General features: G+C 43.3%; 1 protein-coding gene across 6 annotated transcripts in view; it reads left to right on the top strand.

Moving 5' to 3' along the window:
• The window catches only part of ATXN1 (ataxin 1), a 383728-nt gene that overhangs the window by 76471 nt on the left and 287443 nt on the right, over positions 1 to 19814 (top strand). For 5 of the 6 annotated variants that reach the window (XM_079147068.1, XM_079147067.1, XM_079147069.1 and 2 more), the window contains exon 3: positions 16733 to 16857. The gene's annotated coding sequence lies outside the window, so the exon portion shown is untranslated. Of the gene's footprint in view, positions 1 to 824; positions 2236 to 16732; positions 16858 to 19814 lie in introns of those variants that run through there. The other variant, XM_079147072.1, reaches the window with a different exon arrangement.

Below are 19814 nucleotides of genomic sequence, written 5' to 3'. Positions count from 1 at the left end.
AGATTATGGTGCAATTAAAGAAAGGCCTCTGAGAGAAAATTCACTTAGAGTCTCAGCTCTGATTAATATGGCTGTGGTTACCTGAGGGTTTATCGCCAAAGGTAGCAGTGAAGTTCTGTTAGAAAGCCATTGGTTCCTAAGAGTTGCCAACGCTAACATTCTTGGAAGAACATTCCGCAAAGTTGCCAGCCAGTCTCTGTAACTCACACAGCACCTCCATCTAGACAGAGCAGAGCGCCATTGGGCTGGATCCTTCTGCAGGACCAACTGTGCACCTATGAGCTTGATCTCCAACCTTGGAAACTGCAGTTTGGTTGAAGACTTCAGTAAAAACAAGAGATAATGTTTCCATCCGACTGCTTTCCTGCTTTGTCATTTCGAAATTGAAAGTCTGAGCAGAATTCAGAACTACACAAAACGGGATCTTTTAACATCTTTAAGTCATTTTCTTGGAGAGAACTCATGGAGGAAATCATCTGTTTCTTGAGCAGTGCTGATTTCCAGGACAGTGGCCATTTCTCAGGATCTGATTCCAAAACATCTGTTCTGACATCAGAGCCAGGCTTTCAGTCATTTGTCTGGCTGCTCGGTCGACCCCGTGCTGGACCTTCTGATTGAAAGGAGTTTTATTAATGACATCCAGGTAATGGAGTTGCAGTGAGTGGTGGAGAGTTTTGTGTCCGAGTCACATAGCAGGCATTGGCCTCTGGACTCCTTGGCAGGGTGGGCCCGAGGGCCACTGTGGAACAGTCCTGGTTGCCTGTGGCTGGGAATAACTGTAGTGGGCCATTAAAAAAAAAAAAAAAAAAAAAAAAAAGACTGTGGCTGCATCTGACTTAGAGCTGTTTTGAAATGCCAGACAGAATTCCTGGGAAACTCATTTGTAGGCCAGCTGCAACTTCAAAGTGTGCGTGTGTATTAGATATATATATTTGAGCGTCCCTCATCCAAATATCTGTAATGCTCCCAAATTCGACACGTCTGGAGTGCCAGCATAACACTTCACACCATGAAACTGTTTCATGAAAAAAAAATATTAACACTATAATGACCTTCAGGCCATGTGCATAAGGTATGAATGAAACATACTTGAGTTTTGTCTTTAGACTTCGGTTCATCCCCCAAATATCTTCTTATTTATGTACGAATATTCCTAAATCTGTAAAACTCTAAAATCTGAAACTCTTGTGGTCCTAAGCATACCAGGTAAGGGGTACTCGGCCTTCAGGGGGAGGGGACTGGTGGAGAGACCATCCAGAGAACTGGCGAATGCCTTATATCCGTCAGTCAGTCAGTTTAGGCCGTGCTCCCTGGGCCCTCCACCCCCAGGACATTTTGCAAAACCCAGAGGCATTTGTGATGGAGATAGCTGGGAAATGGGGATATTGATACAGGCCACTAGTGAGTAGAGGCCAGAGATGCTGCTAAATCCCCCTCGATGCACAGGACAGTCCTCCAAAACCAAGAATGATCTTTCTCCAAAGGTTGGTAGTGATGGAGTTGAGAAACCCTGCCTTCAGCCAGCTCCTGTGCCTCTTTTCCAAGATGATAAACAAGTTGCCTTATGGAAGGTGGGAAGATAAGCTGTAGGACCGAGTGGGGAGAGCAGGATAAAGAAGAGAGGCAGAAGACGTGGCGGAGTTGCTTGAAAATGAACTGTTTGGGCCATATCCTGTTTGTAGCGTGTGGGTTGCTGGGTCATGGCCTTTGTGTTACAGGTGACCTGGGTGCTTATTTTCTTCAAAGCACCTGCATCAACTTATCACAAACTTGGCGGCTTAAAATAGTACAACGTATTGTCTCATAGTTCTGCAAGTCAGGAAGCCAGCAGAGATCTCAGCGCCTGAAGTCCAGGTGCCAGCAGGGTTCTAGGGCCCTGGAAGAGAGTCCCTGTCCTTGTCTTCGTCAGTTGCTGGAGGTTACTTGTACTTTTTAGCTCCTGGTGCCTTCCTCTAGCTTTGAAGCCAGCAAGGTCACATTTCTCTGTGCCTGTCTTCCATTGTCAGTCTCCCTCTGCCTCCTTCCACGTTGCAGCACCCTAGTGACTACAGAATATTCCAGAATAATCTCTCTATTGCAAGAGCCTCAGTGCCGTCACATCTGTGAAATCCCTCCTGCCAGGGAAGTCATTCACAGGTTCTGGAAATTCAGACGTGGACATCTTGGGGGGCACCTTCTACCCACCACAGACCCCAAGGTGTCATTGGAGCTACATTTTGCTGCCTTGAGCTGGAGGTAGGAAAGGGAGAGCTGTAAAGATGGGTTGAAACGCAGCTTTCTTTCAGTGGAATCATTTCAGCATTTGAGAAGCTGCATTTTTTCCCCCTTCGTTAACATAGTGTGACGCAGAGGACAGTTGGAGGATGTTGAAATGTAATTGTTTGAGTTGGCAAAGACACTTTTCGGAAGGAGAGAATACAGAGGGGAGTAGTAGAGGGGAACACTAGACCAGGGACCTTAGAACTTGAAGGTGCAGCTGAGTTCTCCTTGGCAGGTGCAGAGGCTGCTGGTTGAAAATCCAGATTTCTGAGTCCTAAGAGCCTGAGTCAGTAGGTGGGGGTGGGGCTGGGGACTGATCCAGGCTCTGCCCATGCTACGCGCCTCTCCACCGCTGAGTCCCAGCCCAGCCTCGGGGAGCTGTGTGCTTCCTGGGCATCCTCCTGCTGTGCACCTAACACCGAAGGTCCTGGGGCACATTTTGAGAAATGTTGCTGTAGAAAGGAAAATAACTATTTTACCACAAAGCTACATTTTAGTAGTTTGGTTTCAAAATGGAATCATTGTACAATACTGATGTTAGAGGTCAGGTGAACACATACTGAAGTCCTTGACCTTCTTGTTTTAGTTGCATTGTGTTTTGGTATATTCCATCCCTATTATATTCAGCCATATTCATATTCCATAGATATATCATGAAGTTGACCCTCGATCATTCTTATTAAGAGTGTTGTCTTCTCTGTGTGATTAACTCTTATGTTGATATAAACAGGATTTGGGCTTACTAATGTTCAGCAGGAACTAAAGACTCCAGGGAATGTTAATAGATGCTCTGGGTTCCTTTTTAATCAGTTATAACCAAGCGATCATTATAGGTTTGTTTGGAAACTTAGAGATACCATTTATGAATTTCATAGCAGAGTAGTTGCTCAGTAAATATTAATTCTAGAAACAAATTGATTAGTTTCATTTTTAGGAATAAAAACTCGGGAGTTCAGAACTCCTATCTACCTAGTCCCTAGGGACTACTTTCTATATAGAACTTTCCAGTTACTTCCTCCTGCAGAACATGGTTTCCTCTTTTGAAGTTCCACAGCTTTGGAAGTACTTCTCTTATACTCCATTACCAGGAAATTGGCCCATCTGTGCCCATACTCTTCCTGGATGCAGTGTAAATATTTTGAGGGCACGATCCATGCTGGATACTTCTTCTTGCTGGCAAGTACCTAAATTTACAAAGCATGTATTCCTAAGTGTGTTGGTGGCCAGACAGACAACCGTGTCATCACCTTAACAGATTTTCAGATTTTGTTTCTTGTTCAGAAAGATATAACTTAGCAGTGAATTTTATCAAAGCCAAGTTGAGAATAGTTATTTGCTAAGTTCCTTTTCTTCATCTTAATGATGTCATACTACCAAAAATTAGCCAGAGTAAATTTGCTTTAATGAGGATGGTTTGTAATCTAGATTCCATGTTCCACATGTAACTTCAAAATGGAATACAAAATCAAGTTGTTGGCATGTGGTTGTGAGGAGCAGAAGCAGTTATTACACATTACTCCATGAAATTCATATTCATATCTTGTCAGTTTACAGTGAGCCAGAGATTAAAAATAACATTTGTTTCTGTTTTCGTAACTGCCTCAAAGATATCCCAAATCATTTTATTTTCTTTAGCTTGACTTTTAGTGGTGTTTTAAATATGTGGCCTTTCAAGCAGTAATGAAAAGCATCAGTGCCACTTGGCAGCACCTAACAGGACATGCTTCTAGGATCATTTATAATGATTAAAAGTCAAATTGAGTTTTTTTTTTTTTTAAACTGACCCAAGCTGGGCATGGTGGTGCACGCCTGTAATCCCAGTGACTTGGGAGGCTGAGGCAGGAGGATCACGAGTTCAAAGCCAACCTGAGCAACTTAGCGAGACCCCAAGCAACTTAGTGAGACCCTGTCTCAAAATGAAAAGTAAAAAGGTCTGGGGATGTGGTTCGATCCCCAGTACCTAAACAAATAAATAAATAAATAATTTTAGAAAACTGCCCCAAAATACAGATGAGCCAAGTAAACTCAGAAAGAAATCTGAAGGGAATGTTGGTTCTTGGTCCTTTCTGTATTCTCACCTGTTTTATCCAGAGCTCTTCTTCCTTGTCCACTGGCTGCAGGAAGGGAGAGGATAGTGGGATCAAAAACTAGTTGATGAACAGGCTTTTCACATTACCCTTTCCTTGTCAGTGACAGTTTAAATAGCCTTCCATTGTGATCTGTGGTTTCCACTTTGGGGAATGTAGCGTGCCCTCTTACCTGCAGGCGAGGCCGTCCAGGATCTCCAGGGGATGCCTGAAGCTGTGGGTGATACTAAATCCCATCTAGCCTACGCTTTTTACCGTCTGCGTCAATGCCTATGATAAAGTTTATTTTATAAATCAGGCACCATACGGTATTGCCAACAATAACTTCCAGTGAGATAGAAGAGTTATACTAATATACTGTGATCAAAGTTATGCAGGCATGGGCTCTGGAGATACTGCACCATAGAATGTAGCAAGCTCGGCGCAGGATTTCTTCTCTTTCCTTGCTAGAGTTGAGCACTTGCTTGCTTTTGCCACTTCCTGGTTCCTCTTTGGCATTTCCAGGTCACCAGCATCTCTGGTCTTGCTCTTTTCACGAAGTGGGCAGCACAAGATCTCATTGCATTACTCAGAGCAGCATACCGTTCAGACCTTAGGAGTTGTTTGTTTCTGGAATTTTCCACATAATATTTTAGGATCCCGGATGAGTGTGAGTAACTGAAAGCATGTGAAGGACACCAGAGATGAGGGGAAGCAATTCATGAGTGATTGGATCAGTGTTTTCCGGAGCCCGCTCTGGGGCATTCTGGAGAGTTGATTGGCAGACCATGTGAGCAGCTGGGCTTCTCGGTGGGAGGCGTGGGGTAGGGCAAGCCAAGGAGGCAGAGGGAGGCAAGGTCTACGTGGTAAACTGGGAAGTAGATTTGATGGATTTAGGTGCTAGCTCTCCTGGGAGAATAAGGGGAAGGTTGATTCTGGTGTTGCCAAGTTGAATAGCTAGTGATGTCGGGATACCAGGAACAGACAGAGTGACTCAGAGGCCATGGGACCCAGGAGTCTCTCTCACCACCTGCCGTGGCTTCACTAATTTCCTTGGTCTGTCAGCCTACTCCTACTTGGTTGAGGGTCATAGCCATCGGCACCCTCGGTTTGGCTGATCTGGTCTGGGGTGTCAGATGCTCAGAAGTGAGTGTGGGGCAGGTGCATATACCACAGATGTGGACGTGGAGGGAGGCGAGAGAACAGTGTATGGTTCAGGCACAAAGTGTCCCCCGAGGTTCCTGTGTCAATGCAGAAATGTTCAGAAGTGAGATGACTGGATTGTGAGAGTCACAAGGTAACCAGGCCATCTTAGTTTGAATGGACTGGTTGGTACCTATAGGCAGGTCGGGTGTAGCTGGAGGAGGTAGGTTACTGGGGACATCTTCCCTATGGCCCCTTTCATTCTCTCTCTGTCTCTCCCTCTCTCTGCTTCCTGACACTGCCTTGAACACAGCAACTCTCCTCCTCTGGTCCTTTCCCATGATATTCTGCCTCACCCTGGGCCCAAAGCAACGGAGTCAGCCCTCTGTGGACTGAGACCTCAGAAACCATGAGCCTCAAATTTAAACTTTTCTTCGTCTAAGTTGTTCTTGTTGGGTATTTTGGTCACAGAGATACAAGGCTGACTGAAACAGTGTTAGTCTCGAGCTGTCACAAGTGTATAATGTGGAAGGCACTGTAGTACATTTTGCTGACCTAAGATGGCTCACTTTGGATTTCCAGAGCAGTGGGAAGAGTGTGATGCTCACCAAATAAGTACAACAGTCCTCTGCTGACCAGTGACGGTGATTCAGAAAACTCTCTCTGTGGTGCAGCACATGGAGGGGTCTACCAAGATGGAAAAAGAGAACAGTGTTTCACAAACTATAATTACTCGAATGTTGCCATAAGTAAATATTTTAAATACACTAAAATGGCAACCTCAGGAAATATGACTAAGAAGTCAGAAGTATGCCCCGCCCTTTCCCCCACCTTTGTGGTGGTTGAAAATTTCCACCAAGAATGATGTATGCAAAAAAAAAAAAAAAAAAAAGGTAAGGTCAGGGTGTTAGGTTTTAAAAGAAGGCAGATATTTTGCATGATTGTATAAATCCAGTCAGTGAAGGAAATTCCAAATGGAATCCACCATTCCAGTTAGCATTTATCAAGGTCCTTGGATATGAGACTTTAGAGTGGTCTCCTTAAGTAACAGACAGAAGTGTGATAAAAGCAGATTCATGGGTCTACCCCCATCCATCCTTTGTTGCCCAGAGTTCATAAACTGTCCCACTTTCTTCTCACATCTGTGCATATTAGGACAGAACTAAGTTCCCTCCTTGAGAATGTCAGAAACAGACCATGGTGGAACTTCTCAGGGGACGCTTTGGCTGTACTATATAGCCTGCAGTTCTCTTTAGTAATATCTAAGCTTCTGGATGAGTTACACTGCTAATCGTGCTTAATTAGGGCTGAAGGGAAAGATGTATAAAAATAAAGTCAACATAAAAACATGCATATGTTCCTCTCCTCCTCCTCCTCCTTCCCTGGGGTGGATCCCAGGGCCTTGGGCAGGCTAAGCTCTATCACCAAGCACTCCCCACCCCCCCGCCTGTGTTCTTTGTCCTCAACCAATTGGAGGGAAAGGGCAGCACATTTTGTGCTCATCACTGTGTGAGGTGCTGTGAGGGATTCTCTGGAATGTCTTAAGAACAGTTGCTGTCCAACAGTTGTGAGACACAAGACTCTCACAAAGGAAGCAACACCACACCCAGACAGAGGTTGCACAGTCAGCCCAGGGGGATAGGGTGAGGGAGGAAGGGGAGAGATGGAGTAGTCCTGGAAGGGCAAATGTCTCAAGCCTGACATCTAAGAATGATTAAGAATAATCTAAGGGGTTCGGGATATAGCTCAGGTGGTAGGGTGCTTGCCTTTGCAAGAACAAGGCCCTGGGTTCAAATCCCCAGCACCACAAAAAAAAAAAAAAAAAAAAAAAAAATCTAGAAAGTACTTGATATATCTTATTTGCTCTGGGCTAGCAGAAGGAAAGCTGTCTGGGGTGAGAGGAGTAATGGTCAAGGGACAGCAGAGCAAAAGGTTTAGAAAGCACTTGGAAAGGGTAACGTTGCCTCTTGCCTTCCCATGGTGCCTTGTAGGTGACTGGCATTTTCGTTGGCCTTGTTTCATAAATGGCTTTCCCAGGGAGTGATAGGGGAAATGGGCTGAGGGTGCTTGAGTCCTGTTTACAGAGCATCATTATCAGTGTTCTAGCATCTAGACCCTTTAAGAATCAAAAGGTTGAACTTCACAGCATCCAGCAAGGGTGGCTTTTGAGCGAGACTGCTCTTTCCATGGAATAACCAGTCTGCTCAGGGGAGTCAAGGGAATCTTCTGTTATCTGCATACACGAGGGTGGGCTCTGAGCCAGTTCATGAAGTGCCTCCTCGCTTTGAAACAAGAAAATGAAGAGGATAGTTCAGGATCTTGGAATAACTGCCAGCAGAAGCTCCAGATGACTCAAGTGCAGTAACTATTCATTGAGAAGGAGGGAGCAGTGACGTCTTAGAGAATAATTGGTGCCACATAGATGCTCATGGGCATCCTTGATCTGTCACTTTCTTATCTAGCTTGTTGAGTTTGCATTGTTTAGTGCCTCCGTTTCTTAATTTATTAAAAAGTGGCAATAAAATGCCTGCTACCTAGGATGGTTGTAAGTCTTAAAGGATGTAATGGACTTTGAGGATGTCACAATCAAGGCCTGGCTATGACTATTATTGTAATGTATAAAGCTGCTCCCCCTCCCATCAGGTGCAGTCATTTTCCCCACCTCCCAACCACTTGTCAATCTGTGAACATCCTGGCTAGCTATTGGTTCATCAGTCAGCTTGCAAGTATTCTTCTCTGGTATTGGTCCCCTTAGCCCTGCGGAATTCAACTGTTTTACTATAGCTTCCCCGCCATCTTTTCCCATTCTTCTGTCTGTCCCACACACTTTTCTCTATCCTCCTGGCTTTCCACTCTCCCTAGCACATGCCCTTTCTTTTCCTTTCTCTTTTCCTCTCATTTTCTCTCTTACCCTGCAGGGAGACACTGTTTGCTTAATAAATTCCCTTATGTGATTTCCTGTGTCTGGTGTGGTTTCGTGGAAATTCCCTTACAATTATCACACATGTACGTGACACCCAAAGATACTGAGTTTTGTTTAGTAGTTCTCTGGGTGACATGTTACTAAATAGACAGTGGCTTGTAATTGCATGGTTACATCGCGAATTGATCTCTTGGAAAAGATCTTTTTGAGTCTCTTGCAGAGTACTGAAAAAGTTGACACTTTTCAATTACAACAGGTCCTTGCTAGCCTGTTAAAGCCTAGGTTGGGATAAAGTGTTGGCTGGAGCAAAGTGTACCCTGAGCACATCTCACAGATCAGCACCTGGCGGGATCCTACTCAACCAATGTTTTCTTCATGGCTGAACTTCTCCTCCGGCCCCCTCTTGGTTTATGAGAAAATGGTCTTTGTTAGGTTAAACATCGTGGTCTCTGGCAGGATTAGCAGATTACAGGAGCCATTGGCCGGAAGCAAAGGCAGGGCTCTGTGCTTTTACTGCTGGAGGGGATTTGCAGAGATTAGAAGGCATACTAGTCCACAGCACTCACCTTGAGAACCCCTCAGGGCTTTTGGAGGGGGAGGATCCTGCAAGACCCAGACTATTTTTATAATAATATTAAGACATTATTTACCTGCTTCGTTGCCATTTTCTCCCAAGGGTAGCAGAGTTTTTCAGAGGCTCTATGAGGTGCTATGATATCGTATAATGAAATGTTTCAACTTTTGAAAGACCCACACAATTCAATGAACTAATGTTTTCCAAATGACCAGAGAATTCTACTGCGGAATCATGCATGATCATAGATCCATTCGAAGTACAACATAGACCAAGGCATTTTAATATAAAGCACTTCAAAGAGTTTGTTGGTGTGTTTCAGTTTCTAGGTTGTCACCTCCACCTGTCAAACTTGAGTCTGATACACAAAAAGAATGTCCACAGGCTGTGAAGATGGAGGCCAGGTTTTTGTCACATACTTTAACCAAACACCACATCACAGCAAATTGAATTCAGAGGCACAATGAGAATTTAACCATTTTCTATCAAGGCAGATGTTAAAGAGATTTGCCAAAATTTAAACCAGTGTCACTGTTCTCACTGATTTCTTTGCTCTGAAAATAGTTATTTTTTCATAAAGACATCATTTCATGTAACATGCAATGGACATGTTAATTTTTGTATTAAATCAGGGGCTGAGAGTGTCAGAGTGTAGGCTTAGCGTGCATGAGACTTGGACTTGAGACCCAGCACACACCCCCACACACCCACATACCCACATATGAAAAATTTACAAATGCTTTTAAATTCTCAGTTTTAATGACTAAGGCAATAAATATTCTTACATGTAATTTACCCAATTAAAAGCTCTTTGGGGACTGGGACTGGGGCTCAGTAGCCTAGCACACGTGAGGCACTGAGTTCGATCCTTAGCACTGCATGCAAAAATAAGCAAATAAATAAAGGCATGTTGTTCATCTACAACTATGAGAGAGAGAGAGAGAGAGAGAGAGATTGAGCTGGCCAAACTGTGTGTGTCAGCTCTATTAAAAAAACAAAACAAAACAAAACAAAACGCTCTTTGGGTTGCCTAGTAAGTTTTAGGAGCTTAAGGAGGACTTGGGACAAAGTTTGATGACCCATGGTTAGGGTGTTGCCTACTAAGGTGTTTTCTGGTCAACAACTGTCCATGGCCTACTTATTTCTTCTGGAAAGTGACCTGTGGTCAAATATATTTTGGGCCAAGATGCCTGTTTTCTCTCCTTTTAGAGATTCATAGTACAAATGAATGTATCAAAGTCCCTTGAAGAATGTTCCCTCAATTTATTCCCATCCTTAAATCCTCCTTTTATTTTCTGCGTAGCATAATGTTTCACAGTGAAATATAATATCCCACTGAGTGCTCCGGCTAGTTTATAGACATATGCTTTCTTTCCCATTTTTAAAAGAATAATAAAGCAAGACTTGTCAGGTACTTTCCTATAAATCCATACTTTCTTTAGAGGATGACCCATTGAAAGTTTGCCAGTTGGTTTATTTGATTGCCTTTCTTTAAAAAAAAAGACACTCGGGCGCCATGGTATTATACTGTTTTGCTTATACTCTTTGAAGCTGTTTCTACTTATGTTTTCAAACTCATATGTTTTTAAAACTCTGTTTTAGACATTTTTGTGTGTTAATTAGTAGCATCTGCTCCTTATGTCATAAGACAAAGTAATTTCATCCTTACACGAATTGTCCAAATTGTAGGTTAAGTGGTAGCAGTCTCGCCTGTTGAGCTGCTACTACTGTTTGGTATTTTAAAATGAGAAAAAGTACATTTGGTGATGCATCACGTGCTTTTATACAAGGCAGTTGCTTTTGGCAACTAAGGTTATAAATGGCTGTAGGTTTTGTTGTCTTTTTTTCCATGATTCTTTTTTTTTTTTTTTTTTTCCCAGTTTCCACTGATTGTGGATACAGTGCTAACAGTTAAAACCCCCAAATCCTAGGTGCTTAAGCCATGCATACAAAATGGTGCTACACAGATACCTGAGACAGTGTAAAAGCTTCGTACTTAGTTGTCACTGTGTTGTTTGGGGAGTAATGACAAGAGGAAAAGTCTGTACATGTTCAGTACAGGTGCAGTTTTTCCTGTGAATAGTTTTGATCCTTGATTGGTTGAATCCACGGATGTAGGACTCACGGATGCCCAACTGAATTCCACCAGTGTGGATCAAAAGCAAGTTCCTGGCTGCTGCACATGGACATGACCCTGCTAAGAAAGAAGAATAATACTCTCATTAACTGGTGCGGTTTCCTTGTGACAAATGCCATTCTAAATTTGTACTGAGGCAGAAGTGCAGAGATAATGTCTTTCACTCTCTGTATTTCATGTCTGTCAGAAAGAATGGAAACATCTTAATTTGTTACAGTAATTAAATGAACAATGGTTATTGTGTTTTACATAATTCAAAGGCTTTGGTTTTTGTTTGTTTGTGTTTTTGTTTTTTTGGTCTTACCAGTACCTACTGAGACACTAAATAGTATGTGAATTCTTAGCCACTTTCTGGTATTAACCCTATGTTTATTTTCCTCATTATTTTGAAAAATCCACATGCAAATTATTGTGATCATCTTATGGATCTTGTTCTTTTTGTCACCGCTGAGTACAGTAGTTCCACCCTTCTCCATGACTGCCTTCCACAGTTTTAGCTACTCTGTCAACAGTGGTCCAAAAGTTCCAGAAATAAATAATTCACAAATTTTATAACTTTTATTCTAGAATATTATTATAATTGTCCTAATTTATTATTATGTATATATACATAATAAGTTACATGTATATGTATATATATATATGTACATATAAATTAAACTTATATGTATGTATAGGAAAAAGTGCAGTATACATATAGCTCCAAACCATGCACAGTTTGGGGCAAACACTACAGTTCTTGAAATGTATCCCCTGCAGATAAGTGAAGTTTGTTTTGAGACAGTGGCTTGCTAAGTTGCTGAGGCTGACCTTGAACTAGCAATCCTCCTGCCTCAGGAATCACTGGGATTGTAGGTGTGTACCACCATGCCCAGCTCTAATAAGGTGGTTCAATGGAGAACTTTTACATGCAAAGAAGGACATTTTGCCTATAGATCGTGTTCATATGGTGCTGGAAATTCTCTAATAGATTGAAGAACCAGAGTAAGGTTACCCTCCCAAAAGCAAGAGGCTGCCTTTCTGTCTTCTTGGGCAATTAAGTATGAATATAGTGGGTTTGGGATGTCAGAGGTAGAAGGACTGTCTTGGTAGGTGGGAGGCTGATGAAGGTGCAGATGGTCCACTGCTTGTGTAAACTGTGTGACGTCAACTTGCAGAGGAGGGCCAGGCTCTGCTGAATACCCCTAGGTTCAAGAAGATTCTCCCGGGGAGTGGTGTCCCATAGTGGCTCAGAGCCAAGGCTCCGAAGTCAGGTGGTCTGAGTCTGATGCCCACTTGCACTGCATGTGTGTGGTGCTGGGCAGATGTTTTAACTCGCTTGTGTCTCAGTTTCTTCAACCACAAAATGTGGCGTGAGAGTGGCTTGCCCATCTAGATAGATACTATTTATCTACTGATATGTAACCAAGCACTCCAAAACTAAATGCCTTATAAACAGCACATGTTTATTGTCTCTCAGCGCCTGAGAGTGGGTTTGGCCACATACCTTAGCTGGTTTTGTCTCTGGCTCCTGGCCTTCCTTGAGCTTGTAGTCAGCTGTGAACCTGAAGTCTGGGGTGGCAGGCTCTGCTTCTGGGCTCACCCACACAGACACCAGGAGGCCACACCAGTTGCAGGTCACACGGGCCCCTCCATAGTCTGCCGCATGTCCTAGCTGTCGGCTTCTCCAGGGGAGCCATTTGGGAGAGAAGGACCAGGTGGAAGCTGCGGGCCTCCTGCCACCCCGTCTTGGCCACGCTCTGTTTCCTGGGAGCATGTCTGAGTCCAGTCCACTGTCAGTGGGAGAGGGCTTCACAAAGACATAACACCAAGAGGCAAATGGTTGGGGACCCTCAGGAAGCTCCCTGCCACAGAAACTTGGGCTGTAATTATATCTTCTACCTACCTGTGGCCACGAGCTCCAAATTTATACATCCATCTGTCTCTCTGACACCTGCTTCTGCAGAGCCCTTTCAGACTTTCTGAGTGGCAGCTCCTTTCTTAGACATCATGGGGTCAGAACCTGGAGGACTCCTTGACTCCTTTCTTCCTCCTGTGCAGCTTGTCAACTTGATCTTCAGAATTCTTTAGTCTCACCCGTTCCTACCATTTTGACTTGACCCCCAGGGTCACCCTCTTTGCCCAGGGGCAAGGTCTCTCGCTTGGATTTTTACAGTAGCCCAACTGGCTCTGCTTTTCACTTTGTCCCCTAACAGCCTATTCTTCACACCACAGACCAAATGATCCTTAAAATATAAAGCAGATCATGATACCTCGCCATTTGAAGTAATTCTGTGTCTTCCTGCTTTAAAGTAACCATCAACATCTGTACAAAATCCTGCCTACAAGGCATTTTATGCTTATAAAATTATTTCTCTGTATTCTATGGTATAAAATATATATGTACAATAAATAAATGTGAATTATATGTATGCATAATAAATAAATATATAAATGTATTATGCTGTATAAATATATATTTTTATGTCTAGTTATAGATCTAGAATTAATTTTCTAAATGGTGTAAGGTAGGGATCTATTTCCAAATGAAGAGGTGACTTTTCCAGCAGCATTTATTGGACAGAATGCCCTTTCCCAATGAAGGGATATTTTACCATGAACTGATTGGTCTCTTCCTGTGCAATCTGTATCTAACTGTTGAATGTAGCATAAAGAGCAAATAGATCATATAAAAAATGTTTGTGTTTGTAGAGATCTAATTTGGGTTTAAATATTCAATATATGTAAAAACAACTTAAAGTATAGTTGGGAATTAATTATAAAGAATTTTCTTTAAGTCCATTTATTTGATTAATTAGCAAATAATTCTACTTAGGAGGCTGTGGCTTAAGTTGAAAAATTCAGTTATCAGCCAAAGTAAAAGTGAAAAACACATCTCTCACCTCCTGGGCTATTGTTCTTGGCTTATTTTGGCATATTATGCTTTGATACTTAAAAGTGTCTAGAAAATTAGCACCACAATGCTTATCAAATTAGAAAGCACTGTTCGGATCCCCTGTGGAAGAAATCCTTGTTTGTATAGACACTTTCGCATGTGCTCGCCTCTCTTTGGGTGTTCCAGACCCTGGGCTTGCTTTTTCTCTTTCCTGGATTTCTGCTTATCTCTCTGTCATCGATTGGCAAGTAGGAGTGGGCAGGCGATGGGCCTGCCCTCCATTCAACCAGTTGGGTTGGTCAGCAGCAGCGCTGGTGGAGTTTGCTGCAGGAAAGGTGCCTGCAGAAGTTCTGTTCTCGTGGGGCTGGGGTGCAGTCAGTAGTGAAGCACTTGCCTAGCAGGTGCAAGGCCCTGGGTTCAATTCCCAGCACTGAAGGAAAGCATCTTTTTCTTGGGGTGGGGGTTGCTAAAACTCACACTCGCTCTACCCCTGGGCTATACTCCCATGCTGTCATGTTGAAATTCTTGCCTAAAAGGAGCTGTGCAGAATTTTCAGTGGTTTTCATTGGATAAAAGACATCTCCTACTTGTTGTACTATGGGAAATTGAGGGTCTGCTGTAAGTCACAAAATGAATCACTTCCAATTCTGTATCTAGAGAGACAAGTAAAAATCTAAATTATTGTCACTTGGAAGAATCCTTCTTTTTCTTCTGCTTGGACAGTATAAACCCTGCTTCTCCAGACACCTGGTTTTAGCAGTCAACAAATGGCATGGAGGTAACAATGGAACACTTTTGTCACTCTTAGATAGATTTTGCTCCAAGACAGATGATGGGAATATAATCCAAAATTGAATCTCTTTCTTTAGGGCAGAAACAAAACAGAAAAAGGGACTACCATAAAGAAGCATTTGGCTACTGGTGAACCTTCTGATTTAAAGCTGTATTATATCGCATTGGATGGTTTTTGTGTCTATCAAGTCAGTGAACCTGAGCGATCAAACCCAGAGCTTAGTCAAAGTACCTGTTACCTTGCTCTGTGGCTTTAAGAGGTAGCCAGCTCTCCCTGGGCCAGCCGGTTCGTTTGTAGAGGTTTAATTAGATGGCAAAGACCCCTCCCAAGATAGAAAGTTGGTGACACATAAGAGAAACGCAACAAGCTATTTTTAGTTCAAAAGAAAAGAAAAAAGATTGATACCAGCCGATGACTTGGCGTGAGCTTTTTACTAAAATCCTCCTCCTCTTTCCAACTTCTGTTTTTACCAAGCCGTAAGCTAAAGACAGTTTGTCATACTTTGAACTTCCTGGCTTATGTTGATCTGAATCAGTGTGTTACTGTTACACATTTGAGTGGGAGCTGAGCTACACTTTATGAAAACTGCTCAGAAAACTAATAAAATCCTCACCACCCCACTTTCTGTGAGTATTGATAGTATCGAGAAAATTTAAAAAAGGCTTTGCCATTTCCAGGCAGTTGCTTTTCCAGCTTGATGGAAAATTAAGTGACACTGAACTTAATTCCCTTGTTTAAACATTAACCAAGAGATAGACCCATTCTTTTCTGAAGATTTAAGTGTTCATGTCAGCTTAACCAGAGGTACACAACTACCCAAAAGTCCTTTTAAGAAATGTTGACTATTCCCTAAAGTAAGAACTTCAGAAGACTCTGGAAAAGTCAGTTATATACACAGCAGCCTGGTGAGACAGGCCAGCATATCCTCCCTCGTAGAGTGGGTCACTTGATGTGATCCATGGTAATCGCCCCAGGACCTTCAGAGCATTTTAGAGAGTTCAGGGTTACAAGTATAAGGTGGCCACCGGATCCTGAGAGCTGGGTGACACTCTTCCACTGGGCATTTAAAGTAAGATGGGGAAAAGCTTATAAAAGGCTTCAAAAGGTTGCAGGCATCTTTGGAAGACTGTTTCAACCTCTCAAATGGCCATTGTCAAAAAACAAACAGGATGGATTTGACCAGGCATCGGAAGACACTGGAACCACAGACTGTGACCAGTGAGCCTTGAAAGCTGCCAAAGCAGAAAGGACCTTTTCAGAGTGACCCTGTCGCATGCGGGTCTGATGTGTAGGCTTTCTCAGCTGCATGAGTGGGGCGGGAGGCATGCATATCTTACCCTTCATTTCACGTTCAGTCTATGAAGGAATAACAGCTTCCTGCCTGGGGAAGGTCTTCACCAAGTTTATCAAGAGGCAGACAAGAGAAGCCCACCAGTGACCTGTTTGTAGTGCAAATGAAAATTTCCTCTCTCTGGCACTCTTTTATGGTTGAATTCTGGCAGCCTTTTCTTTTAAAAATACTCAGTCTCAGCCTTCGATGGGCAGAATCAGATGCATTTTCGTTTCAAACAAAACTTTCTCCACTCTCTGCTCTTGAAACCTACCCATCAGAGTCTTGAATCATTTGAACGTAATGAATCCTTTATTTCCTTCCTTCAGTTTGTAAACTTGCAGTCTGCAAGTGCTTTCTCGCTGGTGTGGATCCTCATTTGAAGATGCACTATCTCCCCAAGCCTGGCTCTGTGCTTTCTTTCCTTCTTCCTTCCTGACCCCCACCCCGCCAGTATTTTAGGGCACCCTATGTAGATAAGATGTGCGAAAGCTTCGTTCTGGTCATTAGCATGCTGTTTGAGGTCAGGAGATATACATTTGAGAAAGGCCAGGGATTTCCCCTGGCTCTCCACTAACTGCTTGAAGTGGCATTTTCGTTCTGACTTGATGTTTTGTTTTGTTCGGCTGCAGCATACTGGGGCATAAGACAAGAACCTATCTGCACGCCTCCAAAGTAGAGCTGCTGCAGACCACCACGAGCCAGTCAGAGGGGACCTCAGTCTGCACCAGGAAGCCTGAAGCACCGATGGTTTTCGGTAAGTTGTCAGAAGGGCTTGAAGTTGCTTAGCCTTAAATTTCATCTGGCCATGTAGTTTTGGTCTACCAGGACATCTTATTCAAGTGCATAGCTGTCTCTGTACGGTCCCAGCAACGAGTCATTCAAGATGATGTTGGTCTAGTGACTGAGAGTAAGACTGAATTCACTTGGTGTGCTTATTTCTGAAATTTGCATGATATTGAACTGAGGAGAAATGCACTTGTGGTTTAAAAAAAAAAAGGCAAAAAGAAATAAAAAATTAGAAAAAAAAAAAAAAAAAAAAACCAAAAACCACCCAAACAACAACAAAGGAACTACAGCTTGTAACTGAAAAGCATAAGGGATTGACTGATCAATCACAGAAGAGGAAATCGATTCCATCCCTCCTATGATGGAAACAAGTTAGCCTGTAATTGAGTTTTGGGATAGGCAAGGTGGGCGTCATTGGGAGTTTCCTGGTCTTGTTCAACAAGTGCTTATTGAGTAATGTTTTTTTAATGGTCTACAGTGTGATAATCCAATACCTGTATACGTGTGTAATGATCAAATCAGGTAATTAGCATTTCTATCTGCTTAAACATTTATCATTTCTTTGTGTTGAGAATTTTCTAACTCCTCTTTTCTAGTTCTTTATAAAATATATAATAAATTCTTGCAATCTGTAGACTTGCTACTGTGCTGTAGAACACCAGAGCCTGTTTATTGAGGAACTCTTAGCTAAATGTGATCCCCTGAATGATAGTATTGGTCTGGGTTTGAAGCTCAAATACTCCAAACTATAAGTAAGTGATTTAAAAATCTACCAAAATATGGATTTATTTATATTTACACTTAAATATCCATCAAAATGATGTGGACTTCCAAGGACCTTGTATCAGCCTCATCCACCTTGTTTCTTGGTAACTGAGTCCTCAAATGGAAGTCCAGTTCATCTCTACCTAATCTGGTGACCTGGGAGAGCTCAGTCTTGGCCTTGGAATGACTCACCTGTAAAAGTGCTAGTTTCTGTCTCATTGATCTCCAAATTCTCTTGCAAATTTATAATTCAGTGCCCTGCAGTGAAATCACTTAAATAATTATACCCTTTGATTCTTGCCCAACCAAATTTCCTGAGTGCCCGTGGCAAGTCAGCATTTGCAGAGGGGCACACTGTACCAGCCAGTGTGGTGGCCAGGGGCCAACCCCTGGGGTGTCCTTTCTCCCTACTGGCACCTATTTTGAGAGCCATTCTTTTGGTGAAGCAGGACTTTTCAGAGTCTGTGGTTAATAATTGATTCCCTTGCAGCATTGAAGAAAACGTGACACCATCTTTCATGAATACTACATGCAAATATGCAAGAGAGGTGTCTTTTGAATTAACGTCTTTTCTTTTTCCCCAGAGGACCTGACTTCTTCCTTCTGTGCTTGCTCTCATGGGTCACTGATATCTGTCAGTGCTTTCACCCTGGGGAGCCCCAAACATTTTTCACATGGAACAGAATTTAGTATTTTTCTTTCTTACCAAACATCTCCTTCTTGAAGCAGAGCTGTGAATACCACTTTCAGCGATGCTCAGCTGTCACTCTTGTTGGCAGCTGGCTGTCTGCCTCAGAGTGCTGCATTATTTGGGTTTCGTAACAGTGTTTCTCTCTTACAAATGTTAAATTATGAAGTGCAAGAAACCACATGAATGCAGCAGGGTGAAAATGCAAACGTGCTGTTTTCTGGAAATGCCAGTTTTAAGATTCTCCTGGCGAGAGCACCTCCCTGTCATCGTCACAGGAAGCCCCTGTTGGACCTGTTTACTGGTGGTCTTCTTGCCAGGTCTTCAACCCCACTTACACTGCATGGTATGGCCACCTTCTCGTGGTGCGTAAGAGTTTGGTTAGCAGGATTGATTGCTCAGACTGTCTGTATCCACATCCTGCTACCACAAAGCCTGCTCTCATTCCCAGGTCTTCCCCGAGTCCTCAGGACTTCACTGACTGGTTCCTCTTGGGGAACATCTATAACATTCAGAAGCCGAATCATACAAAAAGTTTTGCCACTCGTTGGCTTCGTGGGTGTTTGCCATCTCCTTGTCTGGGTTGCACACTGCCTCAGGACGGGAACCCAGTCACACCAGCGTTTCTCAAGGGTGGTCTAGGGTCAGCACCTCCTGTGGCTGAAGCACCTGGATGTGGTTGTGAAAACTGCGGACTCGGCTACACCAGGTTTGGTGAATCACACTTTTGGGGGATGGAGAACCCAGAAACTCACCCCATGGAAGCTGAGGTTTGAGGTGACTGTCTGAGACTCATTTTGCATCTTCTTCTTTGCCTCCTCACCCACAGCAAAGGGTCCAGGGCTAAGCACATGGTAGATGCATACAGGATATAACTGCCTGTTGACCCAAGTAGCGTAAACCAGGAGGGTGGCATTGACTCTTTGGTTCCCTGACCTTTTAGGGATGGGAGGTCAGCATAGTGTTTGAACTTTCAGAAACCTGGTTTTGTCTAAATGTGAAACGTATTCCCCACTAGGGCAGAGGCTGTTCGAGAAACCTTGCATTTGTGTCTCTTTCTCCTCAACCACTGCCTCCATCCCTTGCCATCACAGCAGCACGTGACAAGGTCTGGTGCAGACAGAAAAGCAGCTCAAGGGAGCTGGCCTGGAGCCACAGGATGGCAGAAAGATCTGAGGAAGGGAACAGTCCTGCAGCAGACGAGAAGCTTCTTGCTTGGCTCCAAAGCCACACCTGCCGCCCTTGGCAGCTTATTCTGAATGGTATTTCTTTCAGCTGTTAGGACTCGCAGGTTGTTAGTTTTGGTGTCAGGAGAGCAACGCTGTAGCTGAAAGGGATAAAACCAAGCTGCAGTGGACGCACATCAAAGCGCCCACAGAGGCGTGGTAGATTCAGGATTTGCATTCGATGTTAATAGACTGCACTGGTGACTAGGCCCCTCAGCCCTCCTCCTTTGCTTTTGTGAGGGCAAG

Source organism: Sciurus vulgaris (genome assembly GCF_902686455.1).
Source record: "Sciurus vulgaris genome assembly, chromosome: 7".
Lineage (NCBI taxonomy): Eukaryota > Metazoa > Chordata > Mammalia > Rodentia > Sciuridae > Sciurus > Sciurus vulgaris.
Note: the sequence above shows the minus strand (reverse complement) of the source record. Positions and strands in the feature narration are given on the sequence as shown.